This window comes from Eleutherodactylus coqui, chromosome 13 (genome assembly GCF_035609145.1).
Source record: "Eleutherodactylus coqui strain aEleCoq1 chromosome 13, aEleCoq1.hap1, whole genome shotgun sequence".
NCBI classification, from domain to species: domain Eukaryota; kingdom Metazoa; phylum Chordata; class Amphibia; order Anura; family Eleutherodactylidae; genus Eleutherodactylus; species Eleutherodactylus coqui.
Window position 1 is genome coordinate 112,028,819 of NC_089849.1, and position 22,913 is coordinate 112,051,731.

Consider the following 22,913-nt stretch of genomic DNA (forward strand, 5'->3'; position numbering starts at 1 on the left):
GCTTCCCTTCATCTCAGCTGAGCTGGAGGGATATCCCCCCTGCGCCAATGTCAGTGTTCGTCCGCAGGGGAAAATAAGGAAATCCCCAGCAGCACAGGATTTCCTTATTCTCCCCTGCAGGTGAACCCCGGCTGAGATGAAGGGAATCCCTGCAGAGAATAGGGTTCCCCCGGGGATTTCCTTCATCTTTCTCTCTCTCCCTACTGCAGAGAGAGAGAGGTTCCCATGCAGAGGAATTCCTTCTCTCCCAACTACGGGGAATTCCACGTTTGGAGACAACTGAACAGCACATTTTAAATGTCTTGCTGTAAACTCTTGTCAGTCCCCCTATCCCCGTGGACACTAACAGGAGCTTACAGCGGGACATTTAAAATTTGATTCTGTGTTTAGCGACGCGGCAGCACTCGCGCCCCTCTCATCTCGCTTCATCCCCATTCCGATTGTTCAGAAGTTTAAAAGTAAACAATCTGAATGATTACCTAATCTCCCTTTCCCCCTCGCTATTCAGCTCCCATAGGAGTCTATGGACACACCTGCAGCTCGCGCACCAAAGATAGGTCAGGTCCTATCTGTTCACGCAGAAGGGAATTTCAGTCGCAGATTTCCTATTATTTTACTGGAAATTGTTTTACACACTTAAAATTCTCCCGTCTGAATGCTAATACAGCATGTGTTTTATGCTCATGTGAACGAGGCCTAAGGCCTCATTCACATGGACGTCACTTTAGCGCAGTATAGGGGCGTTAAAAAATTCCCAGAAGACCCGAGCTTCATACGCGTGAAAATCGCCCATTCACTGGAGCAGCGTGTTACTTTATAAAAACACAGCTGCTCCAGGAGGAGAGAGAAGAAGTTCTGCAGGGCTTCAGGATTTTCCCATAGCAGAGAAAGAGAGAGCAGGGCTATGGGGGATTAACCCATAGACCCGCTCCGTCTCTCCCTGCTATGGGTTAATCCTCCATAGCCCCGCTCTCTCCCTGCTATGGGGATCCCCGAGGGATTTCCCCATTGTGCATAGGGAGGGGTGGGGTTAGAAAGAGAGGGCGTGGCTAGATGTATTCTCCCTGGGAGTTCCCCATTGCAAGTTGAGAGAGGGTGGGGTTAGAGGGCAGATCTCTGTAGCCCCACCCCTGCTCTCAGGGAAGCCCTCTAACCCCACCCCCTCTCTCTACCAGCTATGGGGAAATCCTTGGGAGAGACGTGGAGGAAATCTCCTACTGCCCCCTGCTGCTGGAGGAATTCCCAGCTGTTGCAGCAGGACATTTAAAACGTGCTGCCCAGAAGCACATTTTAAATGTCCTGCTGTAAACTCATGTTAGTACCCACAGGGATTAAGGGAACCCACGGGGAAATGAAATGAACCCTCGGGGCTTCTCTTCATCCCCGCGGGGACTAACAGGAGTTTACAGCGGGACATTTAAAATGTGCTTCTGTGTGTAGCGACGTCGCTGCTGTTTTGAATTCGCTCAGTCGGCAGAAATCCTCCTAATGTCTTTTGGAGCGTCAGACACAACTAAACTCCAGCTCCCATAGGAGTCAATGGGAACTCCTGCGCAGCACGCACCAAAGATGGCTCAGGTCCTATCTCGTCTCGCAGCACGAACCTTAGATGTATTGTAGCCACGCATGTCTCATCTTTTGAAGGTGCGAGTTTTCTGAGCATCTAAAATTCCTCCATCTGAACGCTCTATAGGAAACCATCGGTTCTAACAGATGCAATTTTTTTTCACGTGCCTATTCTGTATGAAAACACCGGTGTGAATGAGGCCTAACTGCTACATGGGACTGTAAGGCCGCCTACAGACGGGCGGAAATCCCGCGGTGGAATTTCCCACGGGATTTCCGCCACTGAAAGCCTGCATAGGAGTGCATTACAATACGCACTCCTATGCAGACGGCCGCGGTTTGGCCGCGCAAAATGTCGCGCGGCAAAGCCTCGCATAGAAACGTCACTCACCCGGCCGCCGGCTCCGGTCTGCGCATGCGCCGGCAGCCCGGCCGCCGACACATGAAGGAGCCGGGGCCGCCAGGCACGGGTGAGTACGCGCTCCTCCCTGCAGGCGCTCGGGTCTGGTCCCGCGGCGAGAATTCTCGCCGCCGGATCCGACCCGCCCGTCTGCAGGCGGCCTTAGTGTCACATTCAGCTCTGTGTAGAAGTTCGCAGCTGTTCATCCCTCTAACAGCTGTACCAGTTTGCAGGGCATGAAGAAAGTTTGATTTCCCATCACCTCCTATCACTTTCAGGGGGACTGTAGTGTTACAATGTTACTAAACTTCTGATTGGGAGCTCTGAAAACTTTATACTGAGGTTTAACACACTGGAATCTTATCTTAATCTTGGAGGCAGAGATTGCTAACTGTGTGTGGCATTCATCTCTAATCTAGAGTTAGCAAAAACACTAGCTCCAGGCTGCGAGCCTCCGCTCTAATACCCCCTCCCCGCTCTCCTACTGTCTTGTCCAAGGGGAAAGCTGCGCATTATTGTGAGAGGCGCTGAGTACTCAGAGGAGCAGATGAGAACGAGCGCACGTGACCCCCATGTGTTGTCCTTGGCACCCGGCCTGAGTTATGTAACTGCTTGTAACCAACTCAGCATAGAGCTGCAAGAAAGGGCAAGAAGCAACCGAAAGCCTGCGCCGCTGACATACACGTGCCATACTGTGCCCGGTGGTGGAAATACAGGATGTACCGCCGACCTCACCCAACGCAAAGGCCCAAATACCCAGCAAAAATCTGCTGCAGATTTGATATCCACACAGCAAGTCAATTTAAATCACATTCACACGAGCGTATGCGTATTGGCGGGTTTTTGAAGAACGAATGTTGTTTTTTTTCGCGTACGCATCGGCATATCTTACTATACTTTTTGCGCTCGCAAGTAGTGTTGCATTCGCATGCAACAAAAAATATGCACCGATGCCCCCAGCCATAATAGTCCAATAAGTTTAATGTGTTCTTTTTCTTTTTGCGCAGCGATTCACGCATCTCCTAGCATGTTCCACGTGCATTTGCACCTCCCTATTGATTTGCACGGCGACTTTTGGTGCACAAATGGGTAGGAAAATAAAACCTACTGTGTTTTTTTTTTGCGCGATCGAAATGTGTAGGTCAAATTCGTGCACATGAACCCCATTGAAAACAATGGTTACATTCACTGCGTATTGCGTACGCAAATGCAGTCATGGCAACCCGGCCTTAGAGTGGCCGCACAAAGGCGTAAGCGCAAAAAAGCTTGCTACTATGAGATGTATATGGGCTTTACAGGGTTCATGATTGCGAGCTATAACCCCCGTATCTGTGCTTTGGGGCTTATTCACATGGGCATATATCGGCCGCCATATTCACGGCCGATATACGCTACCATCTGATGCATTGGATTCCAATGCATCAGATCACGCAGACATATTCCCACAACGTAAAAGCTCCCGGCTTTTATGCCGGGCAGAAAATATAGTCCTGGAAGTATCTTTTAGGCCAGACTACGTCGGCTGCTGCGTGGGCTCCTATGGGAACCAATGACAGCGGCTTCCCTTTCTCTCCTCCCCTTCGGCTGTTTCCAATGGGAGGGGGCGGGCGGAGGTGGAGCTAAACTCCACCCCTGCCAATGCTGGCAGCCCGTGCATCAGATGGTAGCGTTCACAGCTGGCTGATATACGCTCATGTGAATAAGACCCTTTTACTGTAATTTTTTGGAACTGCACACATCGGCTCGGTCGCAGCAGCACCATGTTTGAATAGGCGAGGCAGCTGACTTGCTATGCCCAAGTGTTATCGTTTAAATCGCACGGAACAAGAACACAGGTGAAGGATCACGTTGAAATAAATGATTTTTATTTGTTGCGCATTCGTCGCACAGATTTTACAGCTGCAAATGCGCCGCTGTGTGGCTGGCCTTACACTCCGGATTTAATTTCACTGCATCTGGATAAGACTTAGCACGGCTTCACACGGGTGTATTTGCATGCTCAAAATTTGCGCACAATACACAGTGGATTTTGATGGGTTTCTTCACATTTTCATATTTTGTTTGCTAAAAAAAAACAAAAGAAGCCATTTTTTGTCCCTAATGCACACACAATACACATGGTGATGCGCAAAATAGTACAAATCTGGAAAAAGAACACATCTTGAACACTTTAGACTAAATAGCCATTTAAATCAGGGTGTGATTGTGTCCTGTGCGCAAAATACTATGCCCTCCAATCGCAAGAAGTACAGTAAAGTATGCCGATGCGAGCAAAAAAGCCGTGTTCATAGTGCAAAAATGTTGCGCTAAGGCGTGCGCAATTCTACTCATACCTTAGTAAAACCTGCTGATACTACGCTGTGCTTTTTCCATTGCGGATTTCACATTCCGTGCGGCCGTACTGGATTTCTGCTATTTCCGGATTCCTGTTTACTTCTCCATTGACCGTCTATATTCGGTTTCACCCATTAATTAGGAGTTTAACTTTTCCAAAAAGTTTGTTAACAATGGGAATTTGAAGCCTCCAAAGACAATCCCCCCCCCCCATCTATAGCGGATGAAGCGATCGCTCCTCGCCCGGCTGCTACACTTTCCGTTTAATTTTCAAAGCATTCATTTCAATACATTAAAAATGAAAGAAAACCTGCAGCGGGAGCCGGGAGAGCGGAGGAGCGGAGCCGTCCCTTTGTCTTGGTTTTGTGTGGGATGTGATGCCGAAAGAGACAAAAAAAAATGAGCTGCAGAAGTGTCTGGATTTTATTCAAATCAGGCAATTAAAACATTAAGTTAAGAGGTTTGGGAATTTGTAGCGGCCACTTAGGAATCACATCAGGAAGTGCCTGCCTGATAAATACGCAGGTTTCTTCATCGAAATCAGACGTAGACTATTAATGGCTACGAGAGTCTGCTGGATTTAGGTTCAGCTGTTTTGTATAGTAAAACTCTGACTATCTGTGATGAAACACATGGAACGATAAAGCAAAAGTATCGTTTTTGAAAGTAAAAAGAAAATGGCCCAAAGCCATCAGTTTGCACACCAAAATGTTTGACTATACCACCAGCTTTTTTCAAAAGTAGTCCCGAAATTCCACCTGCCGGGGCAAGAGAGTTTAGCCACGTTAAACTCCCCCCTCACTTTGTCAGGTGATCGCCGCATTAGAAGCTCCCATAGAAGCCTTTGAGAGCTGCTGGCAAGGGGAGGGAGGGGGAGGGAGTTTATCAGCATGACCAGCTTCTAAAGCCCATCCCTTTGCAGGCAGCTCTCATGGGAGATAGGACAAGGCTTATCTTTTCCGGAACCGTATGCGCTATCTTTTACGGCCAGCCAATTTTACGCACCAGAAAATCGCCCATCTGAACGAATGCATTGGAATCCAGCGCTTCAGAAGGTCATGATTTTCGGCCAAAGTTTTATTGCAGCAAAATATGCGCGATTTAACGTTTGTGTGATTAAGGCCGTAGGGCTCTTTCACACAGACGTGGTTTTAGCACAGTATAGGCGCGCAAAAATATTATAGTTGTACTGTGCTAAAATTCACGCGCAGAAGACCTGAGCTTCACTGGAGCAGCATGTTGCTTAAAGAAAGTACAGCTGTCCTAGTAAGAGAGAGAGAAGAAGCCCCGCAAGGCTTTGGGATTTCCCCACAGCAGGGAGAGATTAACCCATAACCCTCCTCTCTCTCTCCCTGCTATAGGGATCCCCAAGAGATATCCCCATAGCGCTGAGGGAGGGGGCAAGAGTAGCTGAGGGCTAGAGAGAGGGGGCAAGTTGATAAGGCCCCCTAGCCCCACCCCTGCTCTCAGGGAAGCCCTCTAACCCTGCTTCTCACTCTCTCCCGGCTATGGGGAAATCCCTTGGAAAGCCCAATGCTGGGGAGAGAGGTGGAAGGAGTCCCCTACTGCCCCCCCCCTCTCCCACACATACACACACACTGCTGGCAAATTGCTTAGAAGCAGCGCTGGAGGAATTCCCTGCTGCTTACAGTGGGACATTTAAAGCTTAATGCCCAGAAGCACATCTTAAATATCCCGCTATAAACTCCTGTTAGTCCCTGCGGGTATTAAGAGAACCCTCAGGGAGATGAACTGAACTCTCAGGGCTTCCCCTCATCCCCGTGGTGACTAACAGGAGTTTACAGCGAGACATTTAAAATGTGCTTCTGGGTGCAGCGGCGCCGCTGCGGTAAGGAATTCCCTCGGTCGGCAGAAATCCTCCTAATGATTTGTAATCTTCTTTTCGGAGCATCAGATACAAGTAAACTCCAGCTCCCATAAGAGTCTATGGAAACTCCTGCACCTCGCGTACCAAAGATGTATCAGGTTCTATCTTGTCACGCAGCACAGACCTTAGGGCTCTTTCCCACGAGTGTATATCAGCTGTCCATTTCATGGCCGGCTGATATACGCTGTGATCTAATGCATTGGATTCCAATGCATCAGATCACATGGCCGTATTCCTGAGACATAAAAGCACCCGGCCGGCCAATATAGCGCTGGGCGTTTTTACGTCGGGTCCAAGAAATAGTTCTGGAACTTTTACGGGCCGGAATACGTCAGCCGCTGCATGGGCTCCTATGGGAGTCAAAGGCAACGGCCGGAGTTGGGAAGGAGTTTAGCAGCCTGGCTGCTAAACTCCCTCCCTCTGCTCTCCTCAACCAGTGCAGGCTCACCTCTGCTCTCCTCCTCGCTCGTTTTTTGCAACAAAAGGAGGTGTGGCGGAGCTAAGCGCTGGCCCGTCCCGCCTCCTCCCATTGTTGGCTGCGGACAAGGGGCAGGACATGGGTGGAGATGAGCCCCCGCCCCTTGTCCACAGCCATCAATAGGAGGAGGCGGGACGAGCCGGCGCTTAGCTCTGCTCCCGCCCCCTCCCATTGCAAAGAACGAGCGGGGAGGAGAGCAGAGGTGAGCCTGTGATGGGGAGGGAGGGGAAAGGGGCGACGGCATAGTGACCTCGGCGTACATGCTGTGTGAACGGACGCACGAAACGTTACATTTTTGTGCACCCTTTCACGAGCTTCTACGCCCCAGATGATAGCATTTATCGTCCGGCCATAAAACAAGCAGCCGATATACGCTCATGCTAAAGAAGCCTTAGATGCGGGCATTGTAGCCATGCGTGTTCTATCTTTGGAAGGTGCGAGTTTTTTGCGCGTCTAAAATTCCTTCATCTAAATGTTTCTATAGGACACTATTGGTTCTAATAGATGTAATTTTTTCACGCGCCTATACTGCATGAACGCGACGCCCGTGTGACAGAGGCCTCACACACATGGCTGTAATTGAAATTTAAATGGTTTAGTTTTGACTCTTGGGATTCTTGTTCGTTAACCCTTTCCAATCCAATTTGTATCCTGGTATTCCTAGGGGGCTTACTCTTTTTCTGCTGTTATACAACGGCGCTATCTGCTGGCTAAAGCCAGTACTGCATGAGGTGACACGTTGGATAGGCTCCAACAGCAGAGAGGCCGGCAATATACAGCAAGAGAACCTCGACGGACGTCTTCCAACATCGGTGCTGTACAGCCTTAAATCATAATGTCTTCAGACGTCAGACAATGGATTGGAAAGGGTTAATACTTGCCCGATCTTTATCGCATGTCGTTTTTATACGTGCGAGAGAAGATAGAGCAGAACCTTCTCTTCACGCAATAGCGTGAAATGTGAACTGTAGATAAAAAAGAAGACTTTTGCCGGGTTCATGCGCGAAGACACTCCGTAGCGGCAGGCGTATTTGCACATGCACCTGTGTGTTTAGGCCCAAGAGGAGCCATTGATAGATCTGCTAATCAGGTAACCTATTTGCTACATTCCAAGGCCATATTCACCCGAGCATATGCATATCTGCGCGCTCATGAGCGTAGTGTTTTACAGGACAAACAATGCTTTTGTTGCACGCATCGGCATATTTTTCTGTACTTGTTGCGCCCACAAGGCATGATCATTTGCGCATGGCAAACAAAGACGCTGTAAAATAAAATCCGCATTTTACTGTACTTTTTCCGCACAAGGGCATGTGTAAAAAGAATAAGAACCGATTGAAATGGCTTACTAGTTTAATGAGTTCCAGATGTGATCTTTTTTTCAGCGCAATTACGTAGTGTTTCACGCATGTCCTAGCATATTTTGCGCTTCCCCATTGACTTCTATGGAGACTCTTGGTGCGCAAATGCACAGGAAAATATGTGCATGTGAACAAACCCATTGAATTCAATGGGTTCTATTCTCTGCATATTGAATTCAATGGGTTCTATTCACTGCATATTGTGCGCGCAAATTTTGCATCTTAATTACGCATGTGAGAATCTGGCCTTAAAGACTGAGCACTAAATTCAGATTGCCCGCTGCAGACAATTGCTCCACGGTTTTGTCACATTTTATCCACAAGGCCAACTGGAGTCTCATCTGTATTTCTGAGACGGCATTTGTCATCTCAGTTCCTCGCCTGCACCAATCGCAGTGAAGTCATTCGGAGGGGCTCCTGTCCGCAGCCCCCTTACATCACCGCTTTGTCTTGAGCAGTAATAGGGCTTCCGTAGACGTCCATAAGGACTCTACTGTAGCGGCATATGCCTTTAATTTTCTACGGAGACATGCGGAGGTTTTTCTGTCGCATTCCATATTAATCCAAAAATAAATCATGCTGCGCTCCATTAAACTCAGTATGTACCGAGGTGCAAGCAAGTATGCCTTCTAGGAGATCTCTGTGCGCAGAGTCCGACAGATGCGGCTCATGGTGGCTGTACGGATCTGTGCGAAAGGAGCACTTCTAGCTCCAATCTCTGCCATAGGCCTTATTCAAATGGGCGATTTGCGTAGCTACTTAGCCGCAATAAAACGTTGGCCGAAAATCGCGGCCATGTGAAGCATTGGATTGCAATGCATCCATATCCTTGGGTGATTTTGGGGCGCGTGAATAAAATCGCACTGTTAAAATGACCATTTTCGGTTGACAATTTTTCATGCTGCATCAAAAGATAGGTCTTGACTAGAGATGAGCGAGTACACTGGTCCGAGCTTGATGCTCGTTCGAGTATTAGGGTGCTCGAGATGCTCGTTACTCGAGACGAGCACCACGCGGTACTCGTCTCGATTAAACGAGCACTGACCATTGAATTCAATGGAGCCAGCAATACAGCCGGCTCCATTGAAAGCAATGGGCTGCCGGCGATCGCTGGATGAATTGTCGGGAAGGGCTTAAATATATAAGCCCTTACCTGCAATTCAACCAGAAATGTGTAAAAATAAAAAAAATATATACTCACCTTGTCCCGGCAGAAGGATGTTAGCCCATTGAATTCAATGGAGCCGGTGATTTTTAAATCACTTTTAATTCATTTCCAGGGAATGGCTTATATGTAAAGCCCTTCCATGAAAAAGAATTCAGGTGTGCCAGCGGACCATTGTCTTCAATGGAGTCGCCGGCAGCAGCAGCGGCTCCATTGAAGAGAATGCCTGCATTTTTATTCTTTTTTACACTAAAAATCTTATATTTTTAAGCCCTTCCCGAAAATTGATCCCGCGCTCGCCGGCAGCCCATTGCTTTCAATGGAGCCGGCTGTATTGCCGGCTCCATTGAATTCAATGGGCTAACATCGTTCTTCTCTGCCACAGCTGGGGGAGGGGGGGGGGGGGGTCCTCGGAGCCCGAAATGCCTCGGAGCTCGAAATGCAGCCCTGCATGTTGCTCCTCGCCTGCCCTATCCATTTCTGTGTTTTTTACATGACTTTGGTGATTTGCTAAGATTTTCACAAATGAAAACCTTAGCGGAGCACCAGTCATATACAAAAATGCTCGAGTCGCCCATTGACTTCAATGGGGTTCGTTACTCGAAACGAACTCTCGAGCATCACTGAAAGTTCAACTTGAACTTGGTGCTCGCTCATCTCTAGTCTTGACCTATCTTTTGACGGAAATCGCTGGAGGCTACCATAGACTCCTATGGGAACTGAAAATACACAGGTAGGGAGTTTACAGCTGATTCTATTTAAGCATTAGAAGTCATTCCGAGAATTTCGACTGATGGTATTCCGGGCACGCAATACGCCCGTGTAAATGGACGAGAAAACACTAATTAATCTTGGGACTTGGTCACAGCTATTCTTCATTGTTGCAATTATTGGCCACAATGCGGCCGGTGTAGAATCGCAATCCTCGTGTGAATGAGGCCATAGGCTGCTTTTACACAGAACGATTATCGTTTGGACTCCTACGATCCAGCGAGAATCTGAACAATTAACTGCAGTGTAAATCCATGCACCGACTCAATGACCGTAGAGAAGTCTTTCACTTCTCGTTGGTCGCTTAGTTTCTGCATTAACTTATAAACGACTGCCTACCTACTGTGAATGGAGGTGGACGGGAACGATCCCTGGCCCTCTCCACCTCCATTCACCAGCGATGATCATTCCTGGGTAGAAGCACAAAGACAATTATCGCTGGGATGGCCTGACGGGCCTCTGCACCTGACAGATCGTCCCGTGTAAAAGCACCCTTAACCCTTTGCAATCCAATTTTGGATTCACGGTTTCCTAGCGGGTTTTCTCTTTCTGCGATTATACAATGGCACCATCTGCTGGCTAGAGCCAGTACTGTGATATTAGACATGCTGGAGAGGCCCCAACAACAGAGCGGCCAGTATTATACAGTAAGAATACCCTGCTGGACGTCTTCTGACATCAATAACTGTACAGCCTTCAATCAGAATGTCTTTAGACGTCAGACAGTGGATTGGAAAGAGTTACTAACAGTACACCACTGTTTCAATAAATTGACAGTAACAGATCTGGAGGAAAAAAAACATTTTTGGGGGTAATTTTTTTAAAGTGGTTGTCCAGTTTTGAATTACTGATGACCTATACTCAGGATAGGTCATCAATAGTTGATCAGCAGGATCCACCACTTGGGACCCACACCGACCAGCTGTTCACTGTTCTACTATCAGCATGTACAGAGCTAGAAGTAGACAGTTCCACTCAGCTACTCCGCAGCCAGAGGACATACAAAGAAAGTCGGTGATGTCTGTCACCAATCAGTGCTCAGCGGCCGCGGGACACAGGAAGGGAGGTAATGGAGGAGGGAACACATATGATTACAGACTGCAGCAGGTGATGGCGATAATCACACACAATGATTGTCACACAGTCCAAATTTCATAATAGGCATAAAGTATAAAGAAGCATACAGTTGGACAGTTAGGGACTGCAGCCATTTTTATTTGGCCACTGTATCATTAGACATGGTGACTCCTTCATGCTACGAAGGCAGATTTGCAGAAGTCATTCCCAAAAGTGCTGTATATTGTTAGAGCATATGTTCAATTTAGGTGATACATAAGGGATAGCATAGCCTTATCAATCAGATTTGCCTAATTATTATTTCATGCATCGGAGAAGAAAACTATGAGAAAAACACGAGTGATGTTTCTGAGCTCTTCTGTGTTAATGTTCCTATGCTAGAGGTTATATAGTGTGGCAACATTCACAAGGTAAACAATTCAAAGTCTACAACATGTGTGATACTTTTCTCTTATTAAAACATTACTGTCGTGGCTTGTCGGTCGCAACGGCATCGTGGCATGGTGGCCACAATATAGGGTTGGTAAATAGATTTTTTTGGTGGGCGTCTTTAAGACAGGATGTTTTTTGTCTTGTTTCTGCATGCGAGGTCTGTGCTAGAGCCAAATCGCCTCATAATCTCCCAGCCAGGAAGTTGTTACCCCTACCAGTACCTGAAAGACCCTGGACTCATCTGTCCATGGATTTCATCACTGACTTACCGTCCTCGGAGGGAAACACTATTATCTGGGTCGGGTGGTGGTTGATCGTTTCAGCAAGATGTATCATTTTGTTGTTCTGCCTAGTCTACCTAATGCTAAAAAAATTGTCTGAGCTGTTCATAGCTCATATTGTTAGGTTACATGGGGTATCATCTAATATTGTCTCTGATCGAGGGGCTCAGTGTGTATCTGGGTTCTGGCATTTTGTGCATCATCAGTTAGATATGCAGCTGTCTTTTTCTTCTGCTTACCATCCAGAGACAAATAGTCAGATGGAGAGGTGTAACCAGAGTATCGAACAGTACCTGCGGTACTTTGTTTCTGATAATCAAGAATGCTGGTCGGTATATTTAACTTTAGCAGAATTTGCTTTGAATAATAGATCTTTAGAGTCTACGGGCACATCTCCTTTTTTACAATTATGGTTTCCATCTGTGTTTTGGTTCATTTACTAAGTCTATATCGGAGGTGCTCCAAGGGAATTAATTCTTGTCCAGCCTCGAGGCAGTCTGGGAAGAAGTCCAGAGAAATCTTAAAAGATTGGTAAAAAGCTATAAGAAGGTGGCGGATAACAGTCGGTCAGAGGGGAGTAATTTTCAGGTGGGTGATTTGGTCTGGTTGTCTATCAAGAACATCAAGTTTAAACAACCATCCTTTAAGCTGGGCAAATGTTTTATTGGTCCTTTTAAGATCAAGGAGAGCATTAACCCTGTGTCCTTTAGATTGGAGATTCCTAGCTCGTTGAAGATCACTGATGTGTTCCACAAATCTTTATTTAAGAAGGTTGTGAGTCCAGCGCTTGGGTCGTCCACTCTTTCACCGGTGTTGGTAGATGGGAATGTGCAATTCAAAGTCAGCCACATCATTGACTCCCGTCGAGTCAGGAGCTCATTACAGTATCTGGTGCATTGGCAAGGGTACAGTCCTGAGGAGAGGATGTGGGTTCCAGCGGCTGAGATTGACGCTGACTTGTTAGTTAGAAACTTCCATAAATGGAATCCTGGTAGACCAGGTCCTAAGGGTCCATAGGCCACTTCTCAGAGGGGAGGTACTGTCATGGCTTGTCAGTCACGGTGGTGTAATGGCATGGTGGCCATGATACAGGGACAAATGGAGAAACAATACTGGTAGCCTGGCACCGCTCTCCAATGAATTTCAACAGGCAGTACTATATAACGTACGTTGTGCAGAGGTTGCTGGCTGCTATCTCTCAGTATGCTGTATACTTATATGCTACCTATGATTCATACCTTGAGAGAGGGTTTGGGGTGTGGTTCCCTAGCTGCTCTACCTATCAGCAGGTGTGGAAGGCTTTATATTCCTACCCCTCCCTTACACCCTTGCTGTTTATTCCAGTAGTGGTTGGCGTTGGTTGGAACCTCTAACCTGGTAGAAAGCTTCCTCTATTCAGTTAAAGGAGATGTCTCGAGGAAGCAGTGAATTTTTTTTTTTGCCCAGTCCCCCTAATTAAACATACATTACTAATTACCCCTGTAAATTACTTTCCTAGCTGGTTTCTACTTACCGTTCCAGCGTTTCAGCAACTTATAAAACTTTTTCCCAAGATGGCCGCCAGCTCTTTTCGCATCGCTTGCTGTAGCCCGACGTGCACGCTCCCGAGACGCTGCCAGCTGTGTCTCCATGGCAACCGGACGCCCCGCAGCCGCCGACCAGACGCCCCGCAGCCGCCGACCGGACCCCAGGAATGAACATGGCCGACCTGTCACCCACCGCCAGGCAGCAGGTAACCGGCGCAGCCCCCCCCCCCCATCACAGCGGCAGCCCCCCCGGCCTAGCGACAGCCCCCCCCCCCCCCCCGGCCCAGCGCTAGTTCCCCCGGCGCAGCGACAGCCCCCCCCGGCCTAGCGACAGCCCCCCCGGCCCAGCGCTAGTTCCCCCGGCGCAGCGGCAGCCCCCCCGGCCTAGCGACAGCCCCCCCCCGCCCCAGCGCTAGTTCCCCCGGCGCAGCGACAGCCCCCCCGGCCCAGCGCTAGTTCCCCCGGCGCAGCAACAGCCCCCCCCCCCCCGGCGCAGCCCGGCGCAGCCCGGCGCAGCGGCAGCCCCCCCGACCCATCACTTACCGGGACAGCTGGACGGTGGGACAGCTGGGCGGCTTCTCCGGACAGCTCGGCAGCTCTGCACCTTCCTCTAACAGAGGAAGGTACAGAATGGCCGCTCCAGCGCGCTCCCGAGCAGTGACAGCTCGTCTGCGCATGCGCAGATGAGCTGTAGCGGGGAGCACACTGAAGCGGCTCGTGCTGAAAGGAAAAGACCGGACTGCGCAAGCGCGTCTAAAAAAGCAAGCTGCCGGCGAATTTAGACGGAACCATGGAGACGAGGACGCTAGCAACGGAGCAGGTAAGTGGAATAACTTCTGTATGGCTCATATTTAATGCACGATGCATATTACAAAGTGCATTAATATGGCCATACGGAAGTGTATAACCCCACTTTGTTTCGCGAGACCACCCCTTTAAGTACTGGGGATCTCTTCTCTTGTTTTATTAACCTTTATTATTTTGCTTTGCTGTGTTAGTGCATCTCACCAGGGGTCCTGTCAGGGATAGTCAGGTCCCATGTGAAGACAGCGCGGCTGTCCTTATAGGGCCACTTACTCAGCTTTTAGGCAGGGGCTCCCCATTTCCTAGTTAAGTGAGGGACAGGTCTTTTTCTATCCTATTGTGCCTGGAGTGGTGCTCACTGTCCAGCATTGTATTCTGTATGCTTTCTGCGTTCTGTGTGAACGCCACCCTGCGTCTGTGCTGGGCATGGCGCCCTTGTGCTGCACAGACATGACGATTACAAAGGTTAATCATGACAAAGCTGCATGCTCAGTGTCTGAGACCCTGTTAGTAAAACTACAATGCCTGTCTTTTGTACACATACTTCTTGCTATGCACACGGCACAAAAATTATGCAAATGACACTACTGTGTAAAATATAATTAAATACTTTCACAATATACATGGCTGATGTTGGGAAGGGGTTAAGACTCAGGGTCTCTCCAGAATCCTTTACAGAATATTCTAATCATGTCCCATCCAGTTTTCACCAAGCACTGATGATTCTCAGCTAATAAAATATGCCATTAATTTCTGGATTTTGCCAGTCGTCTGGAGAACTTCCTTCGAAAGTCTCGGAGTCTAATGATTTGGGGAAAATTATTTCAGATGATTGCCGAGACACACCACAAATCAAATAAAGTGTCAAATCATTTAACCCTTTGTCATGAAAGTCTTGGGTTCTAGGATAAAGGCATAGGAATGACAGCTGGGCTGTCACATAGTAAGCGAATCCCAGGTCGGTAAAATTAGCTCGGTTGTCAGGTCCCGGCCTCGGTATTTTCTGTCATCAAGTTTTTATTATTGAAATAAACTGAGATGCTTTTAACATAGAGGGGGGAGAAAGCACATTAAAAATATCACAGCTTTTATGATTTTGAATTACTGCCAATGTGCAAGAACTTTTTTTAGCTGTAAATCAAAATGAACCAAATAAAAGTCCTTGATGCTGAAGAAATTGGAATTTGCCACCCAGTCTGCCGTTTCCTACCTGCTATAAAACCGTCTATTTGATCATTTGCCTGTTTTATAGTCAGGATACTGTAGAACTTGCTCTGTCTCAACACCCCCCCCCCCCCAGCCCCCCACGGACCTAAAGTATGAATTTATCTTTTGGAGTCTTTCTTCATTGTAAGACATCCTTATTATAGAGTGTCAGTACTACATTACCTATAGACTACTAACAAACACATACTGGACATACATTATAATTACCATAGAGCTTTCAATTCCCAGTCATTGTTACAAGGCTTGTATAAAGAGTCTAATATTGATTTGTGGGAATGCTGCCTTCCAATGTGTGGCACTGCAGAGGTATTGTTCCATCTCCCTTATTTGCATATTACCCATGAATGGCCTTATAAGTCTCCTCACTCACCTTCTAGGTGCTCTCCCTATGGAGAAAAGATAGCATTCCTCACCCACAATTACCATAGATTCATGGGTAGTATTTACATTTTAACAGGTTTTCTACTGGACTGTGGTATAGCGTATCAATGGAAATTACCCCTAAACCAATGACCAAAAAAACTATTACAATAATTAATACTAGAACAAGGTTCATTACAGAAGTGCAGCACCAGATCCAAGTTCATAACATAAGTACAGTGTAAGAACCAAGCTCATAATATAAGAGCCACAGGTGGTGGCATCATGACACAGATTCAGGATATAATGCAGCAGAAAACGTAAAAAAAATTCTACAATGTTTCTTTACGAACGAAAGAATGAAAGTGATTGTTATAATAACAAATAAGCAATTTAACGTTTACCGTAGATTTGCTTAACGTTAAATACGGCTAACTAAATCCTAGGATTATTAATACTTTATGCACAATAAGAAGTAATAATATGTTGCACAATATAATAGCAATACCAGCAACACATTACCTGTAATGCTGTAACTGGATCAGTTCCTTTGAACAGAAATATGAATTCCATAATGTAATATAGTCCATCTATACAGGATTAACAAATCACTTTTGCTAATCAATACGCCCCCGAGTCTTTCAGGAAAGCTAGTTCCCCTTGTGCGATGCTCCTTTAACACAGTCCCCAAACTAGCTTTGAGCACCCAAAACTTGCATAAAGTTCTGTGTTTATAATATTAACTCTATCTACTATGGCAGGCCTGCTAATTACTGAGTCCTTTTCTCACGTGCACACCTGTTGAAGGCTAGCCTCACTTACAATTCACTGCATAGATATAATCATTATCACCGGCCCAGTCTAAGCTTGCTCATAACATACAGTCATGAGAAAAAGTAGGTAAACCCTCTTTAATTCTCTGGTTTTACGTATCAGGTCATAATAAAAAAAAATCTGGTCCTTAAAAAGTCTCAGTACCGTAAAAACGCGTGAATGGGCGCACAAATCTAATGTTTGTGCGCCCGTTCAGACGGTACAGGCCCAGGTGCATACACGCTGAGCCCGCAATGCCTGTGGGCCTCCCCTCCCCCTCGCCGGCTCACCTCCTCTCACTTTCCGTTCGGCTGTGTGCAATAGGAGAGGGTGGGACAGGTGCGGAGCTTAGCTCCACCTCTTTCTGCCCCCTCCCATTGCAAACATCCGGAGGGGTGGAGAGAGGATGAGAGAAGAGGAAGGGAGTTTAGCAGTCACGTTGCTAAACTCCCTCCCACCTCCCTTCTCCGGCCGCTGTCAATGGCTCCCATAGGAGCCCATGCAGCGGCCAAGGTTTTCAGGCCCAAAAGATAGTTCCAGGACTATCTTTGCGGGCTGGCGTGAAAGCGCTCAGCACTATATTGAAATATAAATACTTTGTCGCTTTTATGCCCAGCCGTTATACGCGACCATCTGAGCCATTGGTTTTCAATGCATCAGTTCACGTGGGCGAATATATGATGCGTAAAAACATTGAACCGTCAAAAATGGAACATACGCGATCGGAATATGCCCTGACGCATCTACGTTGGGCAAAAAGATAGTTCTGGAACTATCTGTTGGCCAACATACATCGGCGGGTCCCATGGACTCCTATTGGAGCAGGGGACAAAAGGAAGGAGGAGGCATTTTTGCAGCAGCCAACACTGCGAAAAGCTTACTGGTGCCTCTATGTAGGCATTAGTAGTCATTCATAGGATTTAAGTCGTGAGAATGGGCGAGAAAACGCTAATTACCCTGGCGGAAAAAAAGTTATTTTGCTCGATATTACTTCGCCAGCGAGAAAAAGTAACAACGACTACACTCCTGTGAAAGAGCCCTTACTCCTTCCATAGGAATTAAAATAACACATAGCAACCAGTTGCTGCTAATCAAATGCCTTTGATAAATTGATCATCAGCAAGTGTGACCACCTCTATAATATAGGTTTTAGCAGTTTGCTGCTCTGGAGCATTCATGCATGTGTTATAACAATGCCAAGGAGGACAAAATTGAGTATCGATCTTAGAGAAGCATTTGTTGCTGTCCATCAGTCTGGGAAGGGTTATTATAAGGTCATTTCTAAGCAAATTGGAGTTCATCATTCTACAGTGAGAAAGATTATTCACAAGTGGAAAACACAGAGTGAATGTCCAAGCAAAGTCACCCCAAGGTCAGACCATACAATTCTCAGAGAAATGGCAAACCCCCAAAAGCTATAGCTGAGATTCTACAGGCCTCAGCGTGTGAAATGTCCAAGTTCCTGATAGAACAAGATCGGACAATTATAACTTGTTTGGAGGGGTTGCCAAGAGAAAGCCTCTTCTTTTTAAATAGGAAAATGGCAGCACGGCTAAAGATTGCAAACTTGCATCTGAACAAACTGTAAGGCTTTTTGAACAATGGAGGAGATTTATGAAACTGTCTATAGAAAAACTCTTACTTACCCTTGCAACCAATCACAGCGCAGCTTTCATTTTGTATTCTGCTCTGGTAAAATGAAAGCTTCACTGTGATTGGTTGCTAGAGGCAACTAAGACAGTTTTTCTTTTTCACAGTTTCATATATCTGCTCCATTGTCATTTGGACAGACAAGTCCAAAGTGGAGATGTTTGGCCATAATGCCCAGAGCCACATTTGGTGAAAACTAAAAGCAGCATAGCAGCACAAACTCCTCGTACCAACTGTTAAGCGCGGTAGTGGAGGGCTAATGATTTGGACTTGTTTTGCAGCCACAGGACCTGGGCATTTTGCAGTTAGTGAGTTGACCATGAACTCCTCTGTATAACAGTATTCGAGAGTCAAATGTGAGGCCATCTATCTAAACGCCAAAGTGTGGCTGAAACTGTGTCATGCAACAAGAAAATGATTCTAAACACAGCAGCAAATCTACATCAGAATGGCTGAAAAAGACAAGAATCAAGGTGTTGTAATGGCCCAATCAAAGTGCAGACCTCAACCCAATTGAAATTATATACCGGGACCTTAAAAGATCTGTACAAAAAGGAATGCCCACAAACCTCAATGAACTGAAACAATGTTGAGTGGGCCCAAATTCCTCCAGACTGATGTGAAACTGATAAAGTAATACAGAAAAAATTACTTCCAAGTTCATGCTGCTAAAGGTAGTTCTACAAGCTATTGATTCATGAGGTATACTTATTTTTTCACACACTGCTTCTGCATTTCGGCTTAGTTCTTATTTTAAATAAATAATGACGTAGTGTAATTTGTCATGTGCCTCACGTGGTGCAGAGTGTTTAGTCAGCAGAATGCAGTCCTCAGCTCTCGCTCATGACCTGAAGGTTGTGATTTTAATCCCCGCATGTTTAAGGTAGCCGGCTCAAGGTTGACTCAGCCTTCCATGCTTCTGAGGTTGGTAAAACAAGTACCCAGCTTGGTGGTGGTGGTGGTGGTGGGGTAATAAATTACCTGAAAGCACTGCGGAATTAGTTGGCACTATACAAATAACAAGTTCCCCCTCACCCATATTCCTCATCCTCAGTTGTACTTGTTGAATTTTAAGTCCTCCTGAGACCAGATGTTTTTCTATTATGCCCTTATGTCCTGATTGTTAAAATCATAGAATTCACAGAGGGTGTACTGTTTTTCTTATGACTGTAAATACAGCACATATCAAGCATATGACATAAATATGGCACTAGCACTAAGCTTATAGCATAAATGAGGCATCAGAACCAAGCTCAAAATATATGCTCTGCACCAGAACCAAGCTCAGTAAACAAATTTGGCAACAGAACTATCATCAGTACAGGGGACTAACCTCAGTAATCTGAGGTTAACCCTTGTGATATGTGCTACTATCATTGGAGATAACAATTCCTAGCATAACCTTACTTTTGATCAGACTATGCTGGGAAGTGTTATTTCACAAACAAGAATGCTACCCCCTATTATCTGCAGACCATACAGTGACTACAAACTGATCAGATGCAGGTAGTGACACAATAAACAATGACTCGCATGTCTCTGATAGGAGTCATTTTCTTTCTCTTCTCCATCTGGCCCAGACTGCCATGATGACTTTTTCTGGACACAACTCATCTCTGCAGAAGTTGCAGCACAAATGTCTTTTAACTCTTTGCTTTTTCATCTCCTTGACCTGTATAGTAAGACTCTTAATAGTGCCACACACAAAGCCCCTAAATGTAACAGTGCTACACACTGTGCCTCTGAGTAAAACTATGCCACACATTGTGCCCCTCAGCAAAAAAAAACAAAAAACCACACTATGCCTCCTGAATATATATTAAGCCACAGTGTGGCCCACAATAAAAAATATGACTACTGTGCGTCAAAATACAAAAAAAAAACACAACCAATAAAAAATTGTGCCCACTTTGCCCCACAATAAATTATGCCCACTGTATCACACAATTTATGCCCATTATGGACTACAATAAAAAATGTGCACTTTACCCAACAATAAAAGAAAACACCGTTACCCTACTCCAATTTAAAAAAATGTCCGGTGTGACTCACAATGAAACTTTATACCCACTGTGCCCCACAATGAAAATGTTGCCTACTGTGCCCTGCAATAAGAAAAAATATGGAATCTGTGCCCCAAAATAGAAAATTATACCTGCTTAACCCCACAGTGAAAAAATATACTCTCTATGTCCTACAATTAAAAAAAAACATGCATACTGTGCCCCCACAATAAAACTGTCTTCCAGTTGCTATGTTTCCTTTTGACTAGGGTCTTAAATGCAATGACATAATTGTGCTGTCTGCATCATAGAGAAGGTGCAGAACAGTGAGGCGGGGATCAGAAGAAGACTTCCTGCCGTGCTGCAGCCATATTGGATTGTAGCCTTATTGGAAAGGCACAGATTCCATTGATGATCCTCCCGATTCTACAAACTGGCAACTATTTTAATAACTGTCTCTGGAGAACCAGGGAAAACCGTCTGAATCCCACCCCTGCATCATACCTACTAAGTGTCCCCCTACTTCCCTAATGCCCACATAAAAAATGTCACACTTTTCAAAATAATTAACAGACTCGTGTTGTAGATTTAATATATTGGCTTTGAAAACAGAGGTCAACTGACCATTTAGGTCATGGCAAAATGGGACTATCTGCACAGTCAAATGCAGCCCTCATTAAAGCTTGTGTTTAATATGCAGTTTGCAACTGCACACTAAAATGGGTTCTCCCAGTATGACAACCCCTCTCCACGTGCCATATGGATATCATTAGGCCATACGGATAAAGCAGTGTACCCCCTTAATGTGCCAGATCAGAGGACATCTCTATGCATTTGGCTCCCACTCTGGCAAACCTAGTAAGTCTATGCATTACATAAAGAAGCCTTTATTTAAATAGTCACATTGTAAGGCCTTAGTCACACGGGCGTTTTTTCCCGCGATTTGCGGATCGCAAGACGGATGCGCATCCGCAAATCGCGTGACCGGGGCCGAAAAATCGCCCGAAAAAAATGCTCCTAGCCGCGTTTCAATAGAAACGGGCCGGAGCTGTCCAGTGCATTGAATTCAATGGAGCCGGCAATACAGCCGGCTCCATTGAAAGCAATGCGCTGTGGGCGATCTCACGATGAATTTTCGGGAAGGGCTTAAATATATAAGCCCTTCCCTGCAATTCATCCAGAAATGTGTAAAAATAAAAAAAAAATATATACTCACCTTGTCCCGGCAGACGGAGTTCAGCCGCGGCCGGCGGCAGTTCTCCTTAACTGCGCTCTGTAGTATTCAGCAGCCGGGGATTTAAAATCCCCGCCTGCTGAATGAGCTGCCTCTGATTGGTCGCAGCCTGACCAATCAGAGGCAGCTCTCACTCACACCCATTCATGAATTCATGAATGGGTGAGTGAGTGCTGCCTCTGATTGGCTCAGCGCAGGGACCAATCAGGGGCAGCTCTCAGCTGTCATTCATGAATGGGTATGAATGAGAGCTGCCTCTGATTGGTCAGGCTGTGACCAATCAGAGGCAGCTCATTCAGCAGGCGGGGATTTTAAATCCCCGGTTGCGGAATACTACAGAGAGCAGTTCAGAGAACTGCCGCCGGCCGCGGCCGAACTCCGTCTGCCGGGACAAGGTGAGTATATATATTTTTTTTATTTTTACAAATTTCTGGATGAATTGCAGGGAAGGGCTTATATATTTAAGCCCTTCCCGAAAATTCATCCCACGCTCGCCGGCAGCCTATTGCTTTCAATGGAGCCGGCTGTATTGCCGGCTCCATTGAATTCAATGGGCAAACATCATTCTCCTCTGCCACAGCTGTTACAGCTGTGGCAGAGAAGAATGATTTGTTTAGTATATGTTCTCAATGGGGTCGGCGCTGCTGCCACCGGCCCCATTGAGCGCATATAGAGAAGAGAACAGGAATCGCAGTTCGCAGATAGGTGCGATCTGCGATTTCTGTTCTATTATTTTTTCGGACGAGCGCATAAAAAGCGCTCATGTGTCTGATACCATTGCAAAGCAATGGTTTTATAAAATCGCCGGACGCATGCGCAAATCGCGCGAAAAAATGCCCGTCTGACTAAGCCCTCATTCTACGATCGCTAGTTGAAGTGTATGTGTCTGGATGCAACTTTTCCAGCCATTACAGATGAATGCCTGGGTTGAGTCAGTCTCTTGAAAATGTCTTATATATTATTTCATCATTTCGTGTAAAAATGCGTATATTAAGAAAAAGTTGAAGAATTATAGATATTAATAAAAAAGTGAATCTTATGCTGGGTTTTCTGGGACTGCAAAACTGATAGCCTATCTTTAAGGTAGGCCATAAATGTCAGGTTGGTGGAGGCTAATTAGCTGTTTGAAAGGGTTGCAACATCCCAGTGAGCACCATATGCCTTTTATTGTTCATCAGGCACAGCTCCGCACTTTTAGTAGTGGTTGTAACTTTTATTGAAGTTCGGAGGAGTTTAGTGTCATTCATACTCAGTCCTATTTATACTGAGCACAGCCGCTACGAAAGTATGCAGTTGTGTCTTGTAAGCAATGTAGGGGGCGCAACACTCTCTGGAGCTCCATAGCCCTCTCAATCAGCTGGGGTGCTGAGAGTCAGACATCACTGGTCTAATCCTGGTGGCCTATGATTTAGTGATCCTGCACTGAGCAGGGGGTTGGGCCCGATGACCCTGGAGGTCTCTTCCAACTCTATGATTCTATGGAAGGTGTGGCAAGGTAGTTCCCAAAAGAGCCTGCAGAGGGCATGAAAGCAGGCCTTCTGTG